At 47.6% G+C, this 20368-nt stretch overlaps 1 protein-coding gene across 3 annotated transcripts in view; it reads right to left on the bottom strand.

Annotated features, from left to right (window-relative positions):
- The window catches only part of ANXA11 (annexin A11), a 70755-nt gene that overhangs the window by 37804 nt on the left and 12583 nt on the right, over positions 1-20368 (bottom strand). Inside the window, exon 2 of one of the 3 annotated variants that reach the window (XM_066242395.1) lies at positions 18091-18234. The exons of the other annotated variants lie outside the window; for them this stretch is intronic. The gene's annotated coding sequence lies outside the window, so the exon portion shown is untranslated. The remainder of the gene's footprint in view (positions 1-18090; positions 18235-20368) is intronic. 3 annotated transcript variants of the gene reach the window in all.

Here is a 20368-nt window from a genome sequence, read left to right as displayed (position 1 = left end):
ATTGGGACTTGGACGTGAGCTGCAAAGTATAGAATTGTGACAATTCCAGTGCCATGTGGACTTTTCCTGGATGTGGACTTTTCCTGGACTCCTGCTCCTTGTGACAGCTCCTAACAGACTGAACTGGGGTTGGGTTACATTTGCAGGGATTTGGAATGGTGATGGTGCCAACTTGGACTTGGTGAACATGAGTTTGCTTAAAGGCTTTAATCACTGTAAAAAAAAAAAAAATAGAAGACTGGATGGAGAGGATGTGGCGCAAGTACACCGTGGTGTACTGTTCAGCCATAAGAAATGATGACATCAGATCATTTACAACAAAATGGTGGGATCTTGATAACATTGTACGGAGTGAGGTGGGTGGGTCAGAAAATACCAGGAACTGCAGGATTCCATACATTGGTGGGACATAAGGACAAGACTAAGAGAAATGGACAGGAGTGTGGTGGTTGGGGGGGGGAGGAAGGAGGGGGAGGGGGAGGGGAGGGGAAGGGGAGGAGAGGGGGAGAAGCACAGAGACAACTAGATAGAAGGTGATGGAGGACAATCTGACGTTGGGTGATGGGTATGCAACAGAATTGAATGACAAGATAACCCAGACGTGCTTTCTTTGAATATATGTACCCTGATTTATTGATGTTACCCCATTAAAATTAATAAAAATTTATTTATTAAAAAAAAAGACTTAAATATAAGTTGTGAAACCATAAGCATCTTAGAAGAAAACAGGCAGTAAGTTCTCCGACATCTCTTGCAGCAATATATTTGTTGATTTATCTCCACGGGCAAGTGAAATAAAAGACAGGATAAACAAATGGGACTATATCAAACTAAAAAGTTTTTGCACAGCCAAAGATAATAAGAACGGAATAAAAAGACAAACTACACAATGGGAGAACATATTCGACAATACATCTGATAAGGGGTTAGTAACCAAAATTTATAAAGAACTTATAAAACTCAACACAAGGAAGGCAAACAATCCAATCAAAAAAGGGGCTAAAGAAATGAATAGACACTTCTCCAAAGAGGACATACAGATGGCCAATAGACATATGAAAAAATGTTCAACATCACTAATCATTAGAGAAATGCAAATTAAAATCACAATGAGATATCACCTCACACCAGTCAGAATGGTGCTCATCAACACAACAACACCGAATAAGTGCTGGCGAGGATGTGGAGAAAAGGGATCCCTCCTGCACTGCTGGTAGGAGTGCAGACTGGTGCAGCCACTGTGGAAACAGTATGGAGATTCCTCAAAAAATTAAAAGTCGAACTGCCTTTTGACCCAGCTATCCCACTTTTAGGAATATATGCCAAGAATAAAATAGCACTGTTCCAAAAGGAGAAATGCACCCCCATGTTTATGGCAGCATTGTTCACAATAGCGAAGATCTGGAAACAGCCCAAGTGTCCGTCAGAAGACGAGTGGATTAAAAAGCTTTGGCACATATATACTATGGAATACTACTCAGCCATAAGAAATGATGATATCGGATTATTTACAAAAACATGAATGGACCTTGATAACATTATAGTGAGTGAAATAAGTAAGTCAGAAAAAACTAAGAACTAGCCTGACCAGGCGGTGGCACAGTGGATAGAGTGTCGGACTGGGATGCGGAAGACCCAGGTTCGAGACCCCGAGGTCGCCAGCTTGAGCGCAAGCTCATCTGGGTTGAGCAAAAAAAGCTCATCAGCTCAGACCTAAGGTCCCTGAGCAAGGGGTCACTGGGTCTGCTGAGGACCCCCGGTCAAGGCACATATGAGAGAGCAATCAATGAATAACTAAGGTGTTGCAACGAGAAAACTGATGATTGATGCTTCTCATCTCTCTCCGATCCTGTCTGTCTGTCCCTATCTATCCCTCTCTCTGACTCTCTCTCTGTCCCTGTAAAAAACAAACAAACAAAAAAAAAAAACTAAGAACTATATGATTCCATACATAAATGGGACATTAAAAACGAGACTCAGGCCCTGGCCAGTTGGCTCAGCGGTAGAGCATCGGCCTGGCATGCGGGGGACCCGGGTTCGATTCCCGGCCAGGGTACATGGGAGAAGCGCCCATTTGCTTCTCCACCCCCCCCCCCTTCCTCTCTGTCTCTCTCTTCCCCTCCCGCAGCCAGGGCTCCATTGGAGCAAAGATGACCCGGGCGCTGGGGATGGCCCCTTGGCCTCTGCCCCAGGCGCTAGAGTGGCTCTGGTCTTGGCAGAGCGACGCCCGGAGGGGCAGAGCATCGCCCCCTGGTGGGCAGAGCGTTGCCACTGGTGGGCGTGCCGGGTGGATCCTGGTCGGGCGCATGCGGGAGTCTGTCTGACTGTCTCTCCCCGTTTCCAGCTTCAGAGGAATACAAAAAAAAAAAAAAAACAACAAAAAAAAAAAACGAGACTCAGAGACATGGACAAGAGTTACGGGAGGGGGGGCACAAAGAAAACCAGATAGAAGGTGACGGAAGACAATTTGACTTTGGGTGAGGGGTATGCAACATAATCAAATGTCAAAATAATCTGGAGATGTTTTCTCTGAACATTAGCACCCTGATTTATCAATGTCATCCCATTAAAATTAATTTTAAAAAAAGTATGGTCAGGACATAAGGAAACACCCCCCCCAAAAAAAGAGGGAAACTGTGGGCTGTGTTTCTAAGTGCAGCGCCTCAGGCTGGGGAAACAGGTCTGTCTGTTTCACAACTTCCACTTCCACCTGGGGAGGTTGCTCCCAATTACACCACCTGGTCAGGGCTCCTCCCAGGACCAGCCTGAGAAACAAAGGAGGAGGGACCAGCAGATGTTAATCAAACACAAGTCCCAGAGGCATCTGAGCCCCTTGTCACCCCTACTTAGCTGTCACATGCCTCCATTTCAGGCAAAGTCCAACCCAAGTACTGTTTCCCCAGGATCACCTCAGCCCACAGGGGTGCCCTTCTCTCCAGGCCCCACAGCAGTTCTGATCTGTACAGCACAACCCTTCTAGCTCAGCTGGAAGAGAACTAGGGAGCTCCTTCTCTGAGCCTCTCCCTCATCCAGGTGGGGCAAGGGGAAGCTGAGTGGCTCACCCCAGATCACGCAGCCTAAGGAGCACCTACACTGGGTCTCAGAAGGTCCTACTCCAGACTCTGCAGGTCCTTCTCCCATACTCTAAACCAGTTCCCCCATCTACACACACACACCCATTAAGAGCCACAAACATCACGGGACAGTCACAAGATTCTCGGCTCTGCTGTGTGAAGCTTACCCACAGCCCACAGCCCAGGGTATCATCTTCTAACTCTGCTGCTCAGGAACCAGAGCAACACACAAGGTTTGTAGCAATGACAGTGAATCTTATCCTAGCTCTGCCACTTGCTGGCTGTGCGACCTTAGGCGTGTCAACTAAACTTCAAGCCTTTCTCCTGGCCTATAAAATTGGAGAGAATATATCCCCCTTACCATGTGTGACTGTGAGGTTCTGAAGCACTGATACACACATATAAAACTATCTACCATGTAGCTAATTAGCATATAACAGGTAATCAGTTCATTTTAACTCACTTCCTGTAGACCAAAAAGGGGTTCTATGAAAAGGAATCTCACGGGTGATCTGATCATAAATTTCTAATGGAACAGGCTATGGTGGGTAGTCATGCCCCAGGCCTGCAGTTTTTTAGTAAAATGTTTATTTTTCCCTTAAGGAAGCTTGTGCATTGTTTCTGTGCATCTAGGTTAATACACCTTTGAAATATGGCCCAAGAGAGCACATAATCTTAATTTATCCTATCTCCAAATTGCTTCCTTCCATCTTTAGGTAATCTTCCTTAATCTCAAATGCATTAAAAAAAAAAAAAGAGCCTGACCTGTGGTGGTGCAGTAGATAAAGTGTCGACCTGGAATGCCAAGGTCGCCTATTAGAAACCCTGGGCTTGCCTGGTCAAGTCACATATGGGAGTTGATGCTTCCTGCTCCTCCCCCCTTCTCTCCCTCTCTCACGCTCTCTCCCTCCTTCCCTCCTTCACTCCCTCCTCTCACTCCTAAAAAAAAAAAAAAAAAATACCCCAAACTGAGTCTACTCCCTGATCCCCCAGAACCTGTGACTACGTTCGTTCCCTTACACAACAAAAGGGACTTCACAGATGTGGTTAAGGTTACCAATCTTGAGATGGGAGATTATCCTGGTGGGCTCAATCTAATTACATGAATCCTTTCCTGGCTGTGTTAAGGATGAAAAGAGAGAATAAGGAGAAATAGGATGAAAAGGAAAAGATAAGCTGGAAAAGACAAGAAAACAAATTCTCCTCTAAGCCTCCAGAAAAGATACAGCCCAGCCAACACGCTCTGCGAGCCCCGTGAGACAAAGCTGTGACACCCAGCGGTCACGTGGTAAAACGGCGCAGCTGCTGTGACACCCAGGAGGACCATAATCAAAAAATCAAAAATGTGATACAGCAATTCCACTTCTGGGCATATACCCCAAAAAACTGAAGTCAGGGACTCAACATGTTGTACACCGATGTTCATACCAGTATTACTCATTTGAACAAAAAGGCCACACACTAAACCTGAGAAGCTCAGGGTAGGCCTGCATGGCAGCCTTACAAACTCAGACTAAAAGTCACCACACAGGACAGTCTGGGCAAAAAAATTCCTAACTAAAAGTGAGTCACAGCGGAAGTCATGTCCTAAGCCTATCACTTCCTTGATAAAGATAATCAATTCTTACCTTTAAGTAAGCCTGTCTTTTTGCATCTAAGATAACACACCCCTGGAATGTTAGCACAATCCCCTTTTTCTGGACCCCTCAGGCCACAGTACAAAACCACAGGACCTCTCATTGTTACCTTGTTCCCCAAACACCACCCTATGCGCTCTATGTGTGGTAGGCAGCTAGACAGACATGGCCACTGCACGGAGGATAGGCCAAGTATGGAAGGTCACCAGAGCAAGGACACACCTGGAGGGAGCCAGAAAATAGCCCTTAAGCATTAAGCCCTCATCAAATACTTTTAGGCCTCAGTTGTGTTTCAGCTCCAGGCCCAGAAAAGCAGCAAAACCAGACAAGCGACTCCATGGCTGATCTCAGGAACAGCTGCATGAGTTAAGGACTCCCTGCCCTGCCAGAGACCAACCCAGAGACCATGAAGCTGAAAAGACACACCTAGTGAGCTGATGAATATTGATCCTCTCCTGGGACCTCCCCTAAAATACCCGCCCTTAAGAGTCCTTAGGACAGAAAACCCAGCGGGGCGCAAGCCCCTGCCTGCGGCTGCCTTCCCCTTTCTCTTCCCCAGCCCCCTGCCCTCCCATACCTTATCCTCTTTCTCCTAAGCTCCAAAGGCCCTTTTTCTTTTGCCCCTGTAATTTGTTTCCTGAGCCCATTTCTTCTACCTCTATGACTTTCTAAATAAACGTTCTCTTATACTTTGAGACTTGGCTCTGAATTCTTTCCTAACCAGCACTCAAGTACCAAGGTTGCTGAACCAAGGACTGGCCTGACCCCCAGTCTAACACCTGACGCAGTTTGCCTTCTCACTGCCACCAACATATTCATTGTTAGCTGTCCAGTACCCTCCAATGTAAAAGTAGTATGTGTACCTCCGTTTTACTCTTCATTTAGTCTCAACCACTCTGCTTCCTCCAACCTCCGTAATCTGTCACCAGTGGAGTTCATGTAACCTCTTTACCTCTCCTCCTTTTAATGTATAAAGTAAGGTGAAAAACTGCCATTCTCCAGAGCAGGGGTCAGGAAACTTTCTGGCTGAGAAAGTCATGAACGCCACATATTTTAAAATGTAATTCCGTGAAGGCCATACAACAACCCATGTACATTACGCATTATCCAATAAAAATTTGGTGTTGTGGCCCTGGCCGGTTGGCTCAGCGGTAGAGCATCGGCCTGGCGTGTGGGGGACCAGGGTTCGATTCCCGGCCAGGGCACATAGGAGAAGCGCCCATTTGCTTCTCCACCCCCACCCCCTCCTTCCTCTCTGTCTCTCTCTTCCCCTCCCACAGCCAAGGCTCCATTGGAGCAAAGATGGCCCGGGCGCTGGGGATGGCTCCTTGGCCTCTGCCCCAGGCGCTAGAGTGGCTCTGGTCGCGGCACAGTGACGCCCTGGAGGGGCAGAGCATCACCCCCTGGTGGGCAGAGCTTCGCCCCTGGTGGGTGTGCCGGGTGGATCCCGGTAGGCGCATGCGGGAGTCTGTCTGACTGTCTCTCCCCGTTTCCAGCTTCAGAAAAATACAAAAAAAAAAAAAAAATTTGGTGTTGTCCCGGAGGACAGCTGTGATTGGCTCCAGCCACCCACAACCATGAACATGAGCAGTAGGAAATGAATGGATTGTAATACATGAGAATGTTTTATATTTTTAATGTTATTATTTTTTATTAAAGATTTGTCTGCGAGCCAGATGCAGCCATCAAAAGAGCCACACGTCTGGCTCGCAAGCCATAGGTTTCCAATCCTGCTCCTGAGAATTTTCTCAATTCACTGACATTCTGCCTCCCAGAAATTGTGGTCAGATGGCTCAAATAAACTCAAATACTTTCTACAGGTTTGGACATTTCTTGTGTTGACATTTACAAAAATCAAAATGTGGAAACAACAAATTATGGTGATGGATAATGTGACACTGGGTGATGGGCAAACAATGCAATCAACAGTTCAAATGCTATTGAGATGTTCACCTGTGCACCCTTACTGATCAATGTCACCCCATTAAATTTAATTTCTAAAAAAAAAAAAAAGTGAAAACAAACCAAATTCCATCAACAGATGAACAAAGAAAATGTGGTATATTCATAGAATATATATATATTGTATTTTTCCGAAGTTAGAGGTGGGGAACAGTCAGACTCCAGACTCCTGCATGCGCCTGACCAGGATCCACCTGACATGCCCACCAGGGGGCGTTGCTCCCTTGTGGCAGGAGCCATTCTAGCACCCAAGGCAGAGGCCCTGGAGCCGTCCTCAGTGCCCAGGCCAACTTTGCTCCAATGGAGCCTTGGCTGCAGGAAGGGAAGAGAGATAGAGAGGAAGGAGAGGGGGAGGGGTGGAGAATAGATGGGCGCTTCTCCTGTGTGGCCTGACTGGGAATGGAACCCACGAATTCCACAGGCCAGGCCGATGCTCTACTGTTGAGCCAACTGGCCAGGGCCTAGAATATATTTTTTTAAATTTAATTTATTGATTTTACAGAGAAAGGAGAGAGAGGAGTGGGGAATGAGAAGCATCAACCCAAAGCTGCCTCATTTTAGTTGTTCAAGTTGCTTGCTTGTCATATGTGCCTTGACCTGGCAAGCCCAGGGTTTCAAACCAGTGACCTCAGTGTTCCAGGTCAAAGCTCTGTCCACTGTGCCACCACAGGTCAGGCTACATAGAAGGTTATTTGGCTTTAAACAGGAAGTTCTGATGTGTACTACAACATGAATGAAACATGGCAGTACACTAAGTGAAATAAGCCAATGCTAAAGAAAAATAAAACACAGGCCCAAAATGGCATCACTCTTATTAAAAGCCCATGACACCAAACCTAAATTTTTTTTCCCAGTGGAGAACAAACAGTCCCCTACTACCACGAATGCAATCGAGTTTCCCCCATTTGGAGAAATCGCAGGGTTCAGCACATACAGAGTGCAATGGATAAGCCTCGCCCTGGTGCTGGTCAAATAAGTTTGTAAAATGCAATTTCTATGTTTGCTTGCTTATAGTTTGCATTGGGGACTGGGCAGCACCAGGTATATGTGGGTCTGTGAAATTGCAAATTGCCTTCTGCTTGGGAAGGGCCATTGTTTTGCTAATGTTTACTGGAGAAGTTTTAGCACCAGAAAGTTTTGAAAAGAAAGAGAAAGAAGCCAGGTTTGCAGAGTGAGAGCAGAGAAAGAAGCCATGTTGGCAAGGAAAGAGAAAAAAGCCATGTTTTGCAGGAAGAGCAGAGAGAATGCAGAGTGCTGATGAAGAAGCCAGTTTGTGCAGAGAGGAGACGGTGTGCTGATGGGGAACCAGAGCTGAGGGGCTTTTGTGAGCTTCACTGAGACTGGTGGGGCCTTTGATTCTAGGAGGAACCAGAGAAGATTCTCCTGGTTGTGGAACCGGATAATGTGTCAGGGCTTTGTAAGCTCTGAAAGAAGAGGGAAGTGTTTTCCCTGTGTGTTTGCTCGTTGGCCGGTGCACGACTTTAATAAAGGATGGCCCACCATTCTTTAGCTCCAGTTTCTTTACCATCTGCCCAAATTCAATGAGAACCTGCATGTGCATGGCAGCGACTACTGGCCATACATCTAGGAAAACCACCTTCGTGATCATGGTCTCTCCCCTGCCAGGTAAGTATCAAAATGAGATTTAACACCTGATCTAATTGCAGTTTGACCTTTCCCAGAAATATCATCTTAAACCAGTGTGGAATTTCCTGGGCAAGCATCAGAAAAGTATTCTGTCCCATTAGGCCCTCTCCATCCCCAACCCCCACAGGAAGAGGCTATCTATACCATAAAAACCCTCTGGGCCCTGGCCGGTTAGCTAAGTGGTAGAGCATAGGCCTGGCGTGCAGGAGTCCTGGGTTCGATTACCGGCCAGGGCACACAGGAGAAGCGCCCATCTGCTTCTCCACCCCTCCCCCTCTCCTTCCTCTCTGTCTCTCTCTTCCCCTCCTGCAGCCAGGACTCCAATGGAGCAAAGTTGGCCCGGGCGCTGGGGGTGGCTCTATGGCCTCTGCCTCAGGCGCTAGAATGGCTCTGATTGCAACAGAGCAACGCCCCAGATGGGCAGAGCATCGCCCCCTGGTGGGCATGCTGGGTGGATCCCGGTAGGGCACATGTGGGAGTCTGCCTCCGTTTCCAACTTCAGAAAAATACAAAAAAAAACCCAAAAACAAAAGAAAAAAAACCCTCTGTTCCCTTTCCCCCAAAGAAAATATGTCCAGTCCCCGAGATAATTTTTTCTCATCTCTCTCCCAATCTGTCCCTCTCTCTGTGTCTGTCTCTTGCTAAAAACAAACACAAACAAACAACCTTTGTGCAACCTCTCAGAGTAGAGGCAGGATTCATGAATTGCTTAATAAAACCAACACATCATCAAATTTACTCGGTTAACACTGGTCACAAAAAGGTAAGTACTGTATCATTCTACTTATATGAGGTACCTAGAGCAATCAAACTCAGAGACAGAGTGCAAGGGTGGTGGCAGAGGCTGAGGAAGGGACAGGATTAGTTATACGGAGACAGAGTTCCAGTTTTACAAGACGAAGACGTTCTGGAGAAAGATGGTGGTGACGGTCGCATGACAATGTGAATGTATTCTTTTCTTTTTTTTTTTTTACAGGGACAGAGAGAGAGTCAGATAGAGGGATAGATATTGACAGACAGGAACGGAGAGAGATGAGGAAGTATCAATCATCAGTTTTTCATTGCAACATTGTAGTTGTTCATTGATTGCTTTCTCATATGTGCCTTAACCCCCGGCCTTCAGCAGACTGAGTGACCCCCCCGCTCGAGCCAGTGACCTTGGGTCCAAGGGGGTGAGCTTTTTGCTCAAGCCAGATGAGCCCGTGCTCAAGCTGGCAACCCCGGGGTCTCAAACCTGGGTCCTTCCCCATCCCAGTCAGATGCTCTATCCACTGCGCCACCCCCTGGTCAGGCTATTCTTTTTTTTCTTATTGATTTTAATTTATTATTTACATAGATTCTAGTGTTGCCCCAAATGCATCCCCCCTCCCTCATATTCCCCTCAACAACAATGTGAATGTATTCTATGTCATGGTACTGAACACCCAAAAATGGTTAAAATGGTCAATTTTAAGTTAGGTATATTATACCACAAAAAAAGTAGTGATTTTAAGCCACAGCATTTGTGATTTGTTAAACAGCAGCAAAAGAAAATGAATACATACAGTTGTTGTAAGGTACCAAAAAGCTGCAAATTAATATTGATATTCTAGGAAGAAAAGGTCAGGCTTTCCTGTCCTTTCCTTGGAAAATGGAGGAAAAGGAATGTAAAAGTCTCCTGACTTACAAGGAGGACTAGGGTCATTTGGTTTTAAGTTCTCTGAAAGGATTAAGGTTAACTGAGAAACTTCTTCTTTCAATAGGAGGCAGAATTTACATACCACCTTGCATTGATTGTAGTTCCTCCATTTCCTGGAATCTTGAGAGTAAAATACCTCTAGGCTAGTGAGGGAAGAGGAACCCTGGAAGATTTGTAAACATCTTTGATTGTGTTACCTTGAAAGTCTTAATGTTTCTGTGTATCCCGTAGACCAGTAGTAGTCAACCTGGTCCCTACCGCCCACTAGTGGGCATTCCAGCTTTCATGGCGAGTGGTAGCGGAGCAACCAAAGTATAAATAAAAAGATAGATTTAACTATAGTAAGATGTTTTATAAAGATTTATTCTGCCAAACATAGCGAAAATCTGACATAAAGCACTTGGTAAGTAGTTATTATTATATGCTTTAACTTGCTGTAACTCAGCTTTATAAAGTTACTTCCCTACTTTATAAATCACCATTACCGTGGAACCGGTGGGCAGTTAGAAAATTTTACTACTAACAAAGATACAAAAGTGGGCTGTAGGTATAAAAAGGTTGACTACCCCTGCCCGAGACAAATGTTATAATCTTTTTAATGATTGTGCCATAATGCCATGCTCTCCCCCGCCCGTGTGTGATCAAGGGTATATAAGCAGCCCTTGAACTATTTTGGGGGCTGCATGATTTGGGCCTGATGCCCCATATCAGCCATATGCGGCTGGCATATTTAAAATTTCCTCCTTTAATAAAACTCTTCAAAATTTATCTGGACTGGGTGTCTCTACGTGGACTCGATGAAGTGAGGTACAGTGCCTTTCAGAATCTGGGCTGCAGCACTTTATAACACAGTGACTGCTGCTTCTCTCCTTCCTTCCATGGTATTGTAAGGCCAGTAGTCATGGCCATTGCCACCATTCACACGCAGGTTCCCATTAGATTCGAACAGATGGCGTTGGGCAAATAAGTTTGTAAAATCTGTATTTTCTGAGTTTGCTCACTTTTATTGTTAAAAATGGCACTACCCACATGAGTGGCTGTTGCCCAGGTAATGCGGATAATTACCTTTCTGCTTGGGAAGGGTCTTGGTTATGCTAATGTGTGCTGGCAGAGGGTTTTCACGCTGAAAAGTGTTTGTTTTTTTGTGGCAGAGACAGAGAGAGTCAGAGAGAGGGACAGACAGACAGGGAGGGAGATGAGAAACATCAATTCTTCGTTGCAGTTCCTTCGTTGTTCATTGATTGCTTTCTCATATGTGCCTCGACTGCGGGCCTTCAGCAGACTGAGTAACTCCTTGCTCGAGCCAACGACCTTGGGTCCAAGCTGGTGAGCTCAAACCAGATGAGCCTGCGCTCAAGCTGGCGACCTCGGGGTCTCGATCCTGGGTCCTCCACATCCCAGTCCAATGCTCTATCTACTGTGCCACCACCTAGTCAGGCCCCGCCAAAAAGTTTTAAAAGGAGGAGCTAGAAGGCCATTTTGGGAGAGAAAAGGCCACGCTGTTGCAGGGAGAGAGGCCACGTGGTGGCACAGAGGAAACAAGCAAGATGGCAGAGCGCTGAAGGGGAACGGAGGTGAAGGGCTTTGTAAACGCTGCTGAACTGGTGAGGTGGGAGCCTCTGATTCTAGGGAAAACCAAAGATTCTTCTGGTTATGGAACAGAACACGTGAGTGGGTTTTTTGGGTTTTTTTGTGAGTGGGTTTTGATGCCCCTTGTGTTTGTTTTTTTACTCATTGGCCGGTACGAGTCTAGAATAAAGGATGGCCCACAGTTCTTGGCCCCATTGTTTCATTACCCTCTGTCCAAATCTAATGTGAACCTGCATGTGAATGGCCACGATGGATGCCCCTGGCCATACAGGTGGTAAAGAAACAATGGAGCCAAAAACTGGTGGGCCATGCCTTTATTCTAGCCTCACAACCAGCCAGCGAGTAAAAACACACAGGGCACCAAAACCCACCCACATGTCCTCCGGTTCCACAACCAGAGGAGAATCTTTTCCAGTTTTTCCTAGAATCTGTAAGAATGAGACGGCACTCGAACTCCAGGTGTGCAGGCTTTATTAGAGGAGAGAGACCTGCCGGGGCACTTCTCAGGGAAGAAGGGCCCCAAAATCAGACTGAGGTAAAACTTACAGGGTTGAGGATAGCCTCGAGCAAGGGTGTGCTGGTATGTTCGGCTTTCTGGAATACTCTTCTCAGGGGTGATGGACCAGCTTCCTGGAATTCCTTTGTCCCAGGGGCGATTGTTCAGTAATTAAGGGTGGGTTCAGGCAGCCAAGCAGAACAGCAAAAGGGCAGTTTGGAATTCACGTATCTATCAGAATCAAAGGCCCCCACTAGTCTAACTCATCTCTGGTTCCCCATCTCCTTCTCTGCACAAACTCTGCAAAACATAGCTTCCTTCTTCTCAAAACTTTTTGGCCCGAAAACCCCTCCTCCAGCACACATTAGCATAACAAAGCCCCTTCCCAAGCAGGAAGGTAATTAGCAGTTTCACAGATCACATATCTGGGCAGCAGCCATTTTTAACAATAAAAGTGAGCAAAATCAAATAACACAAATTTTACAAACTTATTTGCCCAACAGGTAGGTATCCTCTTTGAAAAGGCCTCTGCTCTCTTTGTGTAAGAGATCTGTGCATGATGAGTCTCCCTCACTCAGCAAGCTCTCCTTGCTGGGGGAAGTAATAAACCACTAAGACCACAAAAAACTCATCCCGACAGAGAAAGGTGGACCAAGGAACTCACCTCTCCAGCAGGTCTAGGAGTAAAGAGCTTAAAACAGTTTTGCTCACTAGTGTATCAGTCAACATGAGTCACCATGGTGACTCTGAATGGGTTCCCTGTGGCCAGGCCAGACACACCCAGCAAGCAATGCAAATGCTCTAGGGAAGGAAAAGGTCCCAGTATAACCTGCACAAGCACGTATCACACCCAGTGGGCTAGGACCATGCAAATGGGATGCCAGAGGTCGCTCAGCCCTAGACATGACTCAGTTCATTTACTACCCACTCCACCTCCACCCTCGTTTCACAAACAGGGAAACTGACAACCAGAGGAGGAAGTGATATGGCAAGGAAACAGCAAGATCCTAACAGGGCTGACCAAGGACACCCCGCCTCCTGCCCCTAACTAGTTGCTGGTAAAACCCAGCATTTACAGGGGAGGTCCAGGTTATGCAGAACCTGGAGCCTTTACAATTTTAGGGGCCCCCTTTAAGCAAATGAACATGTAACGACACTTTTTGGTGAATTGTACAAAAGCATTTGGAAGGCCCACAGACAAGTGCTGCGAGGGGGTGGGGTCTAAAGCTGAAGCTTAACTTTCAATAGCTTCACACTAATCCCATCTCTAGGTGAGACTCCCTGGGCACAGAGGAAGGAAAAAACAGTCTTGGCCTACTCCAGGTCTCCCTCTCAGTTACAGGAAATATCCACTGAGGACCTGTTTCAAAGCCATTCCCACAAGAATGGAGATAAGGCGGAGAATAAGGAAATGCGATCTTTGGGAGGAAGTGGGTAGTGTCTAGAAAACCTCCTCTCCGACAGGCAAACCCAAGGCTCTGAGCATCTCTCCTCCTCAGGTATTAAATGAGTGCACCTGCAGGGAATCCAGGTTGTCAGCTTGTGCTGCACAGAACCTGGGGCTCTGTGAAGGTTCTGTGGTTCACAACACTTATTTCTTTGTGGGCAGGGTAGCACTGCAAAAGAAACTTTGACTTAATTTTGTTTTAATGGGAAAACAGGAGACCTGGAATTTGTAATCAGTGTTGGGCAGATAAAATATATTATGCTCTGCCTGACCTGTGGTGGCGCAGTGGATAAAGCGTCGACCTGGAACGCTGAGGTCGCCAGTTCAAAACCCTGGGATTACCTGGTCAAGGCACATATGGGAGTTGATGCTTCCTGCTCCTCCCCTCTTCTCTCTCTCTCTCTCTCTCTCTCTCCCCTCCTTCTCTCCTCTCTAAAAAAAAATGAATAAATAAAGTCTTTAAAAAAAAAAGTGTAAAGTTAGAGTTTAAAAAAAATATATATATTATGCTCACTTTGTTAAAGATGGTGTTGTCCATGTGGAGGCCCATTGCCCAGGTGGTATTAATGTGTGTTGGGGGCGGACTGTGGGCAGGCAGGATCCTTGTAGCCTGGGACTTGGTTTTAGAACTAAGCCTTTCCCACCCTTTTTGATGCGGGGTGGTGCAATCCCATCATGCCTCAGATAAGTGACTTTGTATTAGAGACGTCCAATATATTTTGTATATTGGATTAAAGATTTTGATTTCTGCACTATAAAGTGGGGCAGACCGGGAGCTTGCTCTCTTGGTTCCTGAGATTGGCATTAGACAGGTGAGCAGAGAAAGGCCACGTGGAGGAAAGGAGAGGCAGCCAAGATGGCGGAGTGCTGAAAGAGAAGCCAGTTAGTGCAGAGTTTGTATAGAGAGGAGATGGGGAACAAAGGAGAATGAGGCTAGTGAGCTAGAAACCTTTGATTCTAGGAAACTTGGCTAAGTCAGTAGCTTTGTGAGCACTGAATGAGTGGGTTTTGGAGCCCAGTGTGTGTGTTTACTTGCTCACTGGGTGCAAGCTAGGATTAAAGCTAATGACCCACCAGTTTGTGGCTCCATTGTTTCATTACCGTCTGTCCGAATCCAATGCGAACCTGAATGGGCCAGGCTGCTGTGATGGTGGCCCTGGCTACTGGCTTTACACACAGCAATAAATGTCATCCTGGGCCCTGCCAGTTAAGATGCACGAGCCATCTCTCACCTCCATGTCAAAGTCTGTACAAGTCCTCTCTCACAATGAAATGGGGAAGAGGGTTGGAGGATAGGGGTAAGACTTAAGATCTAAAGGCAGCAGAGAGTCTTCTGGACTTTAGCAGAGAAGTCCTGATATACCCTGGGGCCTGTTCAAACAGCTTTGGAAACCCCCATCAAACCTAGAAGACTTGAGAGAGTACCTTTGCCATTTCCCAATGACTGAGACACCTCTGCTTTGCCAAGAAGCAGCAGGAACTTTCAAATAGCATGTACTAAGGGCTGCTCTTCTTCTTCTTTAAAAAAATTTTTTTTATTGATTTAGAGAGAGCAGAAGGGGCGGGGGAAGAAGCATGGATCTGTTGTTCCACTGATTTAGGCATTTGTAAAGCCAGTAGCTACGGCCACCATCACAGCCACCTGGCCCATGCAGGTTCACACTGGATTCGGACAGACAGTAATGAAACGATGGAGCCAATAACTGCAGGGCCATTAGCTTTAATGCTAGCTTACACCCGGCGGGCAAGAAATACACACAGTGGAAAAACACTTCCCTTTCCATTCAGGGCTCCCAAAGCCACTGACTTATCCATCCAAGTTTCCTAAAATCAAAGGTTTCTAGCTCGGCTCTGTCCAGTTGGCTCAGTGGTAGAGCGTCGGCCTGGCGTGCGAAGTCCCGGGTTCAATTCCCGGCCAGGGCATACAGGAGAAGTGCCCATCTGCTTCTCCACCCCTCCCCCTCCTTCCTCTCTGTCTCTCTCTTCCCCTCCTGCAGCCAAGGCTCCATTGGAGCAAAGATGGCCCGGGCGCTGGGGATGGCTCCATGGCCTCTGCCTCAGGCGCTAGACTGGCTCTGGTCATGACACAGCAACGCTCCGGATGGGCAGAGCATCGCCCCCTGGTGGGCGTGCCGGGTGGATCCCAGTCAGGCGCATGCAGGATTCTGTCTGACTGCCTCCCTGTTTCCAGGTTCAGAAGAATACAAAAAGAAAAAAAAAGGTTTCTAGCTCACCAGCCTTATTTACCTCTGTTTCCCATCTCCCTCTCTCTGCACAAACTCTGCACTAACTGGCTTCTCCTTCAGCACCCCGCCATCTTGGCTGCCTCTCCTCTCCTCCACGTGGCCTTTCTCTGCTCGCCTCTCTAATGTTAATCTCAGGAACTGAGAGAGAGCAAGCTCCCAGCCTGCCCCACTTTATAGTGTAGAAATCAAAACCTTTAATCCAATATACAGCCTGACCAGGCAGTGGCGCAGTGGATACAGCGTCAAACTGGGATGCGGAAGGACCCAAGTTCAAGACACCGAGGTTGCCAGCTTGAGCGCGGGGCCCATCTGGTTTGAGCAAAAGCTCACCAGCTTGGACCCAAAGTCGTTGGCTCAAGCAAGGGATTATTCGGTCTGCTGAAGGCCTGCAGTCAAGGCACATATGAGAAAGCAATCAATGAACAACTAAGGTGTCGCAATGCGCAACAAAAAACTAATGATTGATGCTTCTCATCTCTCCGTTCCTGTCTGTCTGTCCCTGTCTATCCCTCTCTGTGACTGTCTCTGTAAAAAAAAAAGTATCTAATCCAATATATAAATAAGGAAGTCTCTGATACAAAGTCACTTATCTGAGGCATAATGGGATTCCTCATGAGAGTGCACCATCCCACATCATGCAGGGGTCCCCAAACTTTTCACAGGGGGCCAGTTCACTGTCCCTCAGATCGTTGGAGGGCCACCACATACAGTGCTCCTCTCACTGACCATCAATGAAAGAGGTGCCCCTTCCAGAAGTGCGGCGGAGGCCGGATAAATGGCCTCAGGGGTCCACATGCAGCCAGGCCATAGTTTGGGGATGCCTGGTCTAGGGTGTGGGGAAAAGCTGTCTTAAAACTAAGCCTTAGGCCAGGGGTCGGGAACCTTTTTGGTTGAGAGAGCCATAAACGCAACATATTTTAAAATGTAATTCCGAGCCTGACCAGGCAGTGGCGCAGTGGATGGAGCATCGGACTGGGATGCCAAGGACCCAGGTTCGAGACCCTGAGGTAGCCAGCTTGAGTGCAGACTCATTTGGTTTGAGCAAGGGATCACCAGCTTGGACCCAAGGTCCTGGCTCAAGCAGAGGGTTGCTCGGTCTGCTGAGGGCCCGCAGTCAGGGCACATATGGGAGAGCAATCAATGAACAACTAAGGTATCACAATGCACAACGAAAAACTAATGATTGATGCTTCTCATCTCTCCGTTTCTGTCTGTCCCTGTCTAGCCCTCTCTCTGTAAAAAAATAAAAATTAAAAAAAAAAATGTAATTCCATGACAACCATTTGTCAATTTGTGGCCACATTTTGATTTATTTAAAAAAAACTATTTTTTTCCCCGTCCACAAAGAGAAGTAAGGTAAGAGATCTTTTTTTTTTTTTTTTTTTTTTTTTTTTTGGAGAGAAAGAGGGAAACACCAATTTGTTGTTCCACTTATTTATGCATTCATTGGTTGATTCCTGTATGTGCCCTTACTGGGGATCAAACCTCCCATAGTGATATTGGGACAATACTCTAACCAACTGAACTACCCAACCACGGTGCTCGAGATCATTGTTGACAAGACACCCAACTAGTGCCAGAGCTAGAATTAGTTTCTCCTAGGCCTCACAGTGAGATCATGTCCAGGCTGTAGGACAGACCTCTCCTCCTCCTGCCATTGGCCACACAGGGCTGGGCACAGTGAGAGCTAACTCCAAGACACTAATGGACCCTGATTCATCTCTTTCACACCTGGGTGGCACCGGTTCCAACAGCCTCTTCGGTCAGAGTTTCTGGTACGTAGGCTTCAGGAATTGTGGGGGCAGAGGACATATCTAGGACATTCCTCTCTCCCTCCTGTGTAAAGGCAGGACCTCAGGGGTGTATGAACATCCCCAGCTGGGCTACAAAGGGGGCAGTGCCCTAACCCCTGCAGGCACTGCTGAGCCCAGTGCCCTGCCCTCACTGGGCTCCATCTCACCTCTGAGGGGTGAGTCTTGGATGCCATTACAGCACAGAAACAAGCCAGAGAGAGCCTGGGGCCACACTCCACCAACCCTGACCGTATTTCCCAGGCACTGAACAAAAAGCCCACAGAAGGTGCTCTTAAACATTCACCCCCACCACCCACATGCCCTGAATTAATAATAGCTGGAGCCTAAGTCAATCATTAGCCAGGCAGGGCCTCAGACCTGGGGCTCCCCAGTCCGGAGAAGTCTGGGTAACGCAGGCTGAGAGAGAGGAGGTGGGGCAGTGTCTAGTCTCGACCAAGGGGCTGAATGTGAGCAAGCAGGTTCTAAAATAACCTCTTAGAAATAAAAGGTCAGGCCTGACCTGTGGTGGCGCAGTGGATAAAACGTTGACCTGGAAATGCTGAGGTTGCCGGTTCAAAACCCTGGGCTTGCCTGGTCAAGGCACATACATATGGGAGTTCATGCTTCCAGTTCCTCCCCACTTCTCTCTCTCTGTCTCTCCTCTCTAAAAATGAATAAATAAATAAAAATTAAAAAAAAAAAAAAAAAAAAAAAAAAAAAGAAATAAAAGGTCAGTTCCCGTGCAGTGGCATTTGGATCACATAAGAATCTTACAACACAGGAGCCGGAAGGGGCCTTCATGAATTCATTTGGTTCAACCAGCTCATTTTCCTGAGGTGGGAGCTGAGGCCCAGAGAGTGGACGGGGCTGCTGAAGGCCTCAGGACTGGCTAGGGTGGGACAAATGCTAGGACCGTGTTTCTACACTTTCGGGCAGATGCACTACGGCCCAGACTGCTCCCCTCCACTCAGCACAGTTCTGGGCTTTACTCTACCTTCCTGCTGGAGAGTGGCCATGGGAAATGTGAAGGCTACCCTGGGAAGGACAGAATGAGAAAATTACTCTGGCCCTGGCCGGCTGGCTCAGTGGTAGAGCGTCGGCCTGGAGTGCAGGAGTCCCAGGTTCGACTCCTGGCCAGGGCACACAGGAGAAGCGCCCATCTGCTTCTCCCCCCCCCCCCTTCCTCTCTGTCTCTCTCTTCCCCTCCCTCAGCCAAGGTTCCATTGGAGCAAAGTTGGCCCTGTCGCTGAGGATGGTTCTGTGGCCTCTGCCTCAGACGCTGGAATGGCTCTGGATGCAACAGAGCGACGCCCCAGATGGGCAGAGCATCGCCCCCTGGTGGGCGTGCCGGGTGGATCCCGGTCGGGTGCATGCGGGAGTCTGTCTGACTGCCTTTCTGTTTCCAACTTCAGAAAAATACAAAAAAGAAAGAAAGAAAGAAAGAAAATTACTCTGCTGCCTCCCAGATGAAATCTCACAGAACAGTCACACAGAAAGTGTCATCTCCTGCAGGGGCTCTCTGGGACACTTATTCCTCAGGTTCACCTCCCTCTCAGTTATCAGCAGCAATCAGCAGGGTTGGCAGCCACTTGTTCTGATCTCACTGGGGTACCAGGAGCTGCACAGACCATTAGCTCCAGCTCAGATCAGGGCTCAAATGGCCTCTGTCCCCCAAGTCGCCTGGAAAGAGTCGTTTGGGGGGAGGAAGCACAGCAAGATACTCTGTACCCTGAAGCTGGGTCTTGGAGCCCCATCCTGTGGGGCCTGGAAAACCAGGAAGTGGCTCCATGTGGCAGGATGTACAGCTGTCAGACCTGAGCAGCAGGGAATCAACACATCAGCAAGTAGCAGCAGCAGCTCCTCGGCTGCGCCACCAGCCCCCAGGGTCAGAGGCCACGCCGTGCACCGCAGCTGGTACCCCACTGCCACAAGACACCAACAACCCCTGCTTCCTAGCCTGAGGAATAATGGCTTAGCCAATGGCAACAATGACCAGCATAGTAGTAGCTTCACATTAAGGACAGTAGTGCCTGACCAGGTGGTGGCGCAGTGGATAGAGCATTCGACTGGGATGCGGAGGACCCAGGTTCAAGACTCCGAGGTCGCCAGCTTGAGTGCGGGCTCATCTGGTTTGAGCAGAGTCAAGGTCGCTGGCTTGAGCAAGCGGTTACTCAGTCTGCTGCAGCCCCACAGTCAAGGCACATATGAGAAAGCAATCAATGAACAACTAAGGTGTCACAACGAAAAACTAACGATTGATGCTTCTCATCTCTCTCCGTTCCTGTCTGTCTATCCCTCTCTTCTGACTCTTGTCTCTGGAAAAAAAAAAAAAAAAAAAAGGAAAGTAGTGGGTGGTGTTCCAGAAACTTCTGGTTGTCCTCCTTAAACCATCTGTCCTCCCCGTGGTTCTAAAACAGAACACTAGCTGTAGCCTGGCACATGACAGCCCCAAATAAGGACTATGTTTCGTTCCAATTTTAGTATACATGCTGCCGAAGTGAGCACTGTTTCCAAGTCTCCCTGTTGACCAGACAGGGCCCTGTCACAGAGATGTAAACATTAGCTGTCCGGGGTCAGGCAGGTAAAGGAAATACCGCAGGTGAGGAAGCACAGTGAAATCCGAAGTGTGGCCCCCAGACTGGCAGCATCTGCATAACCTGGGTACCTATTAGAAATGAAAATTCTTCAGCCCCACCATGGACCTCCTACATCAGAGCCTTTGGGGCTGGGGTCCAGGAACCTGAGTTTTAACAACCAAAAACCATACCCTCAGGGAATGCTGGAAGCAACTTTATACC

This window comes from Saccopteryx bilineata, chromosome 9, assembly GCF_036850765.1.
Source record: "Saccopteryx bilineata isolate mSacBil1 chromosome 9, mSacBil1_pri_phased_curated, whole genome shotgun sequence".
Taxonomy (NCBI): Eukaryota; Metazoa; Chordata; class Mammalia; order Chiroptera; family Emballonuridae; genus Saccopteryx; species Saccopteryx bilineata.
Note: the sequence above shows the minus strand (reverse complement) of the source record. Positions and strands in the feature narration are given on the sequence as shown.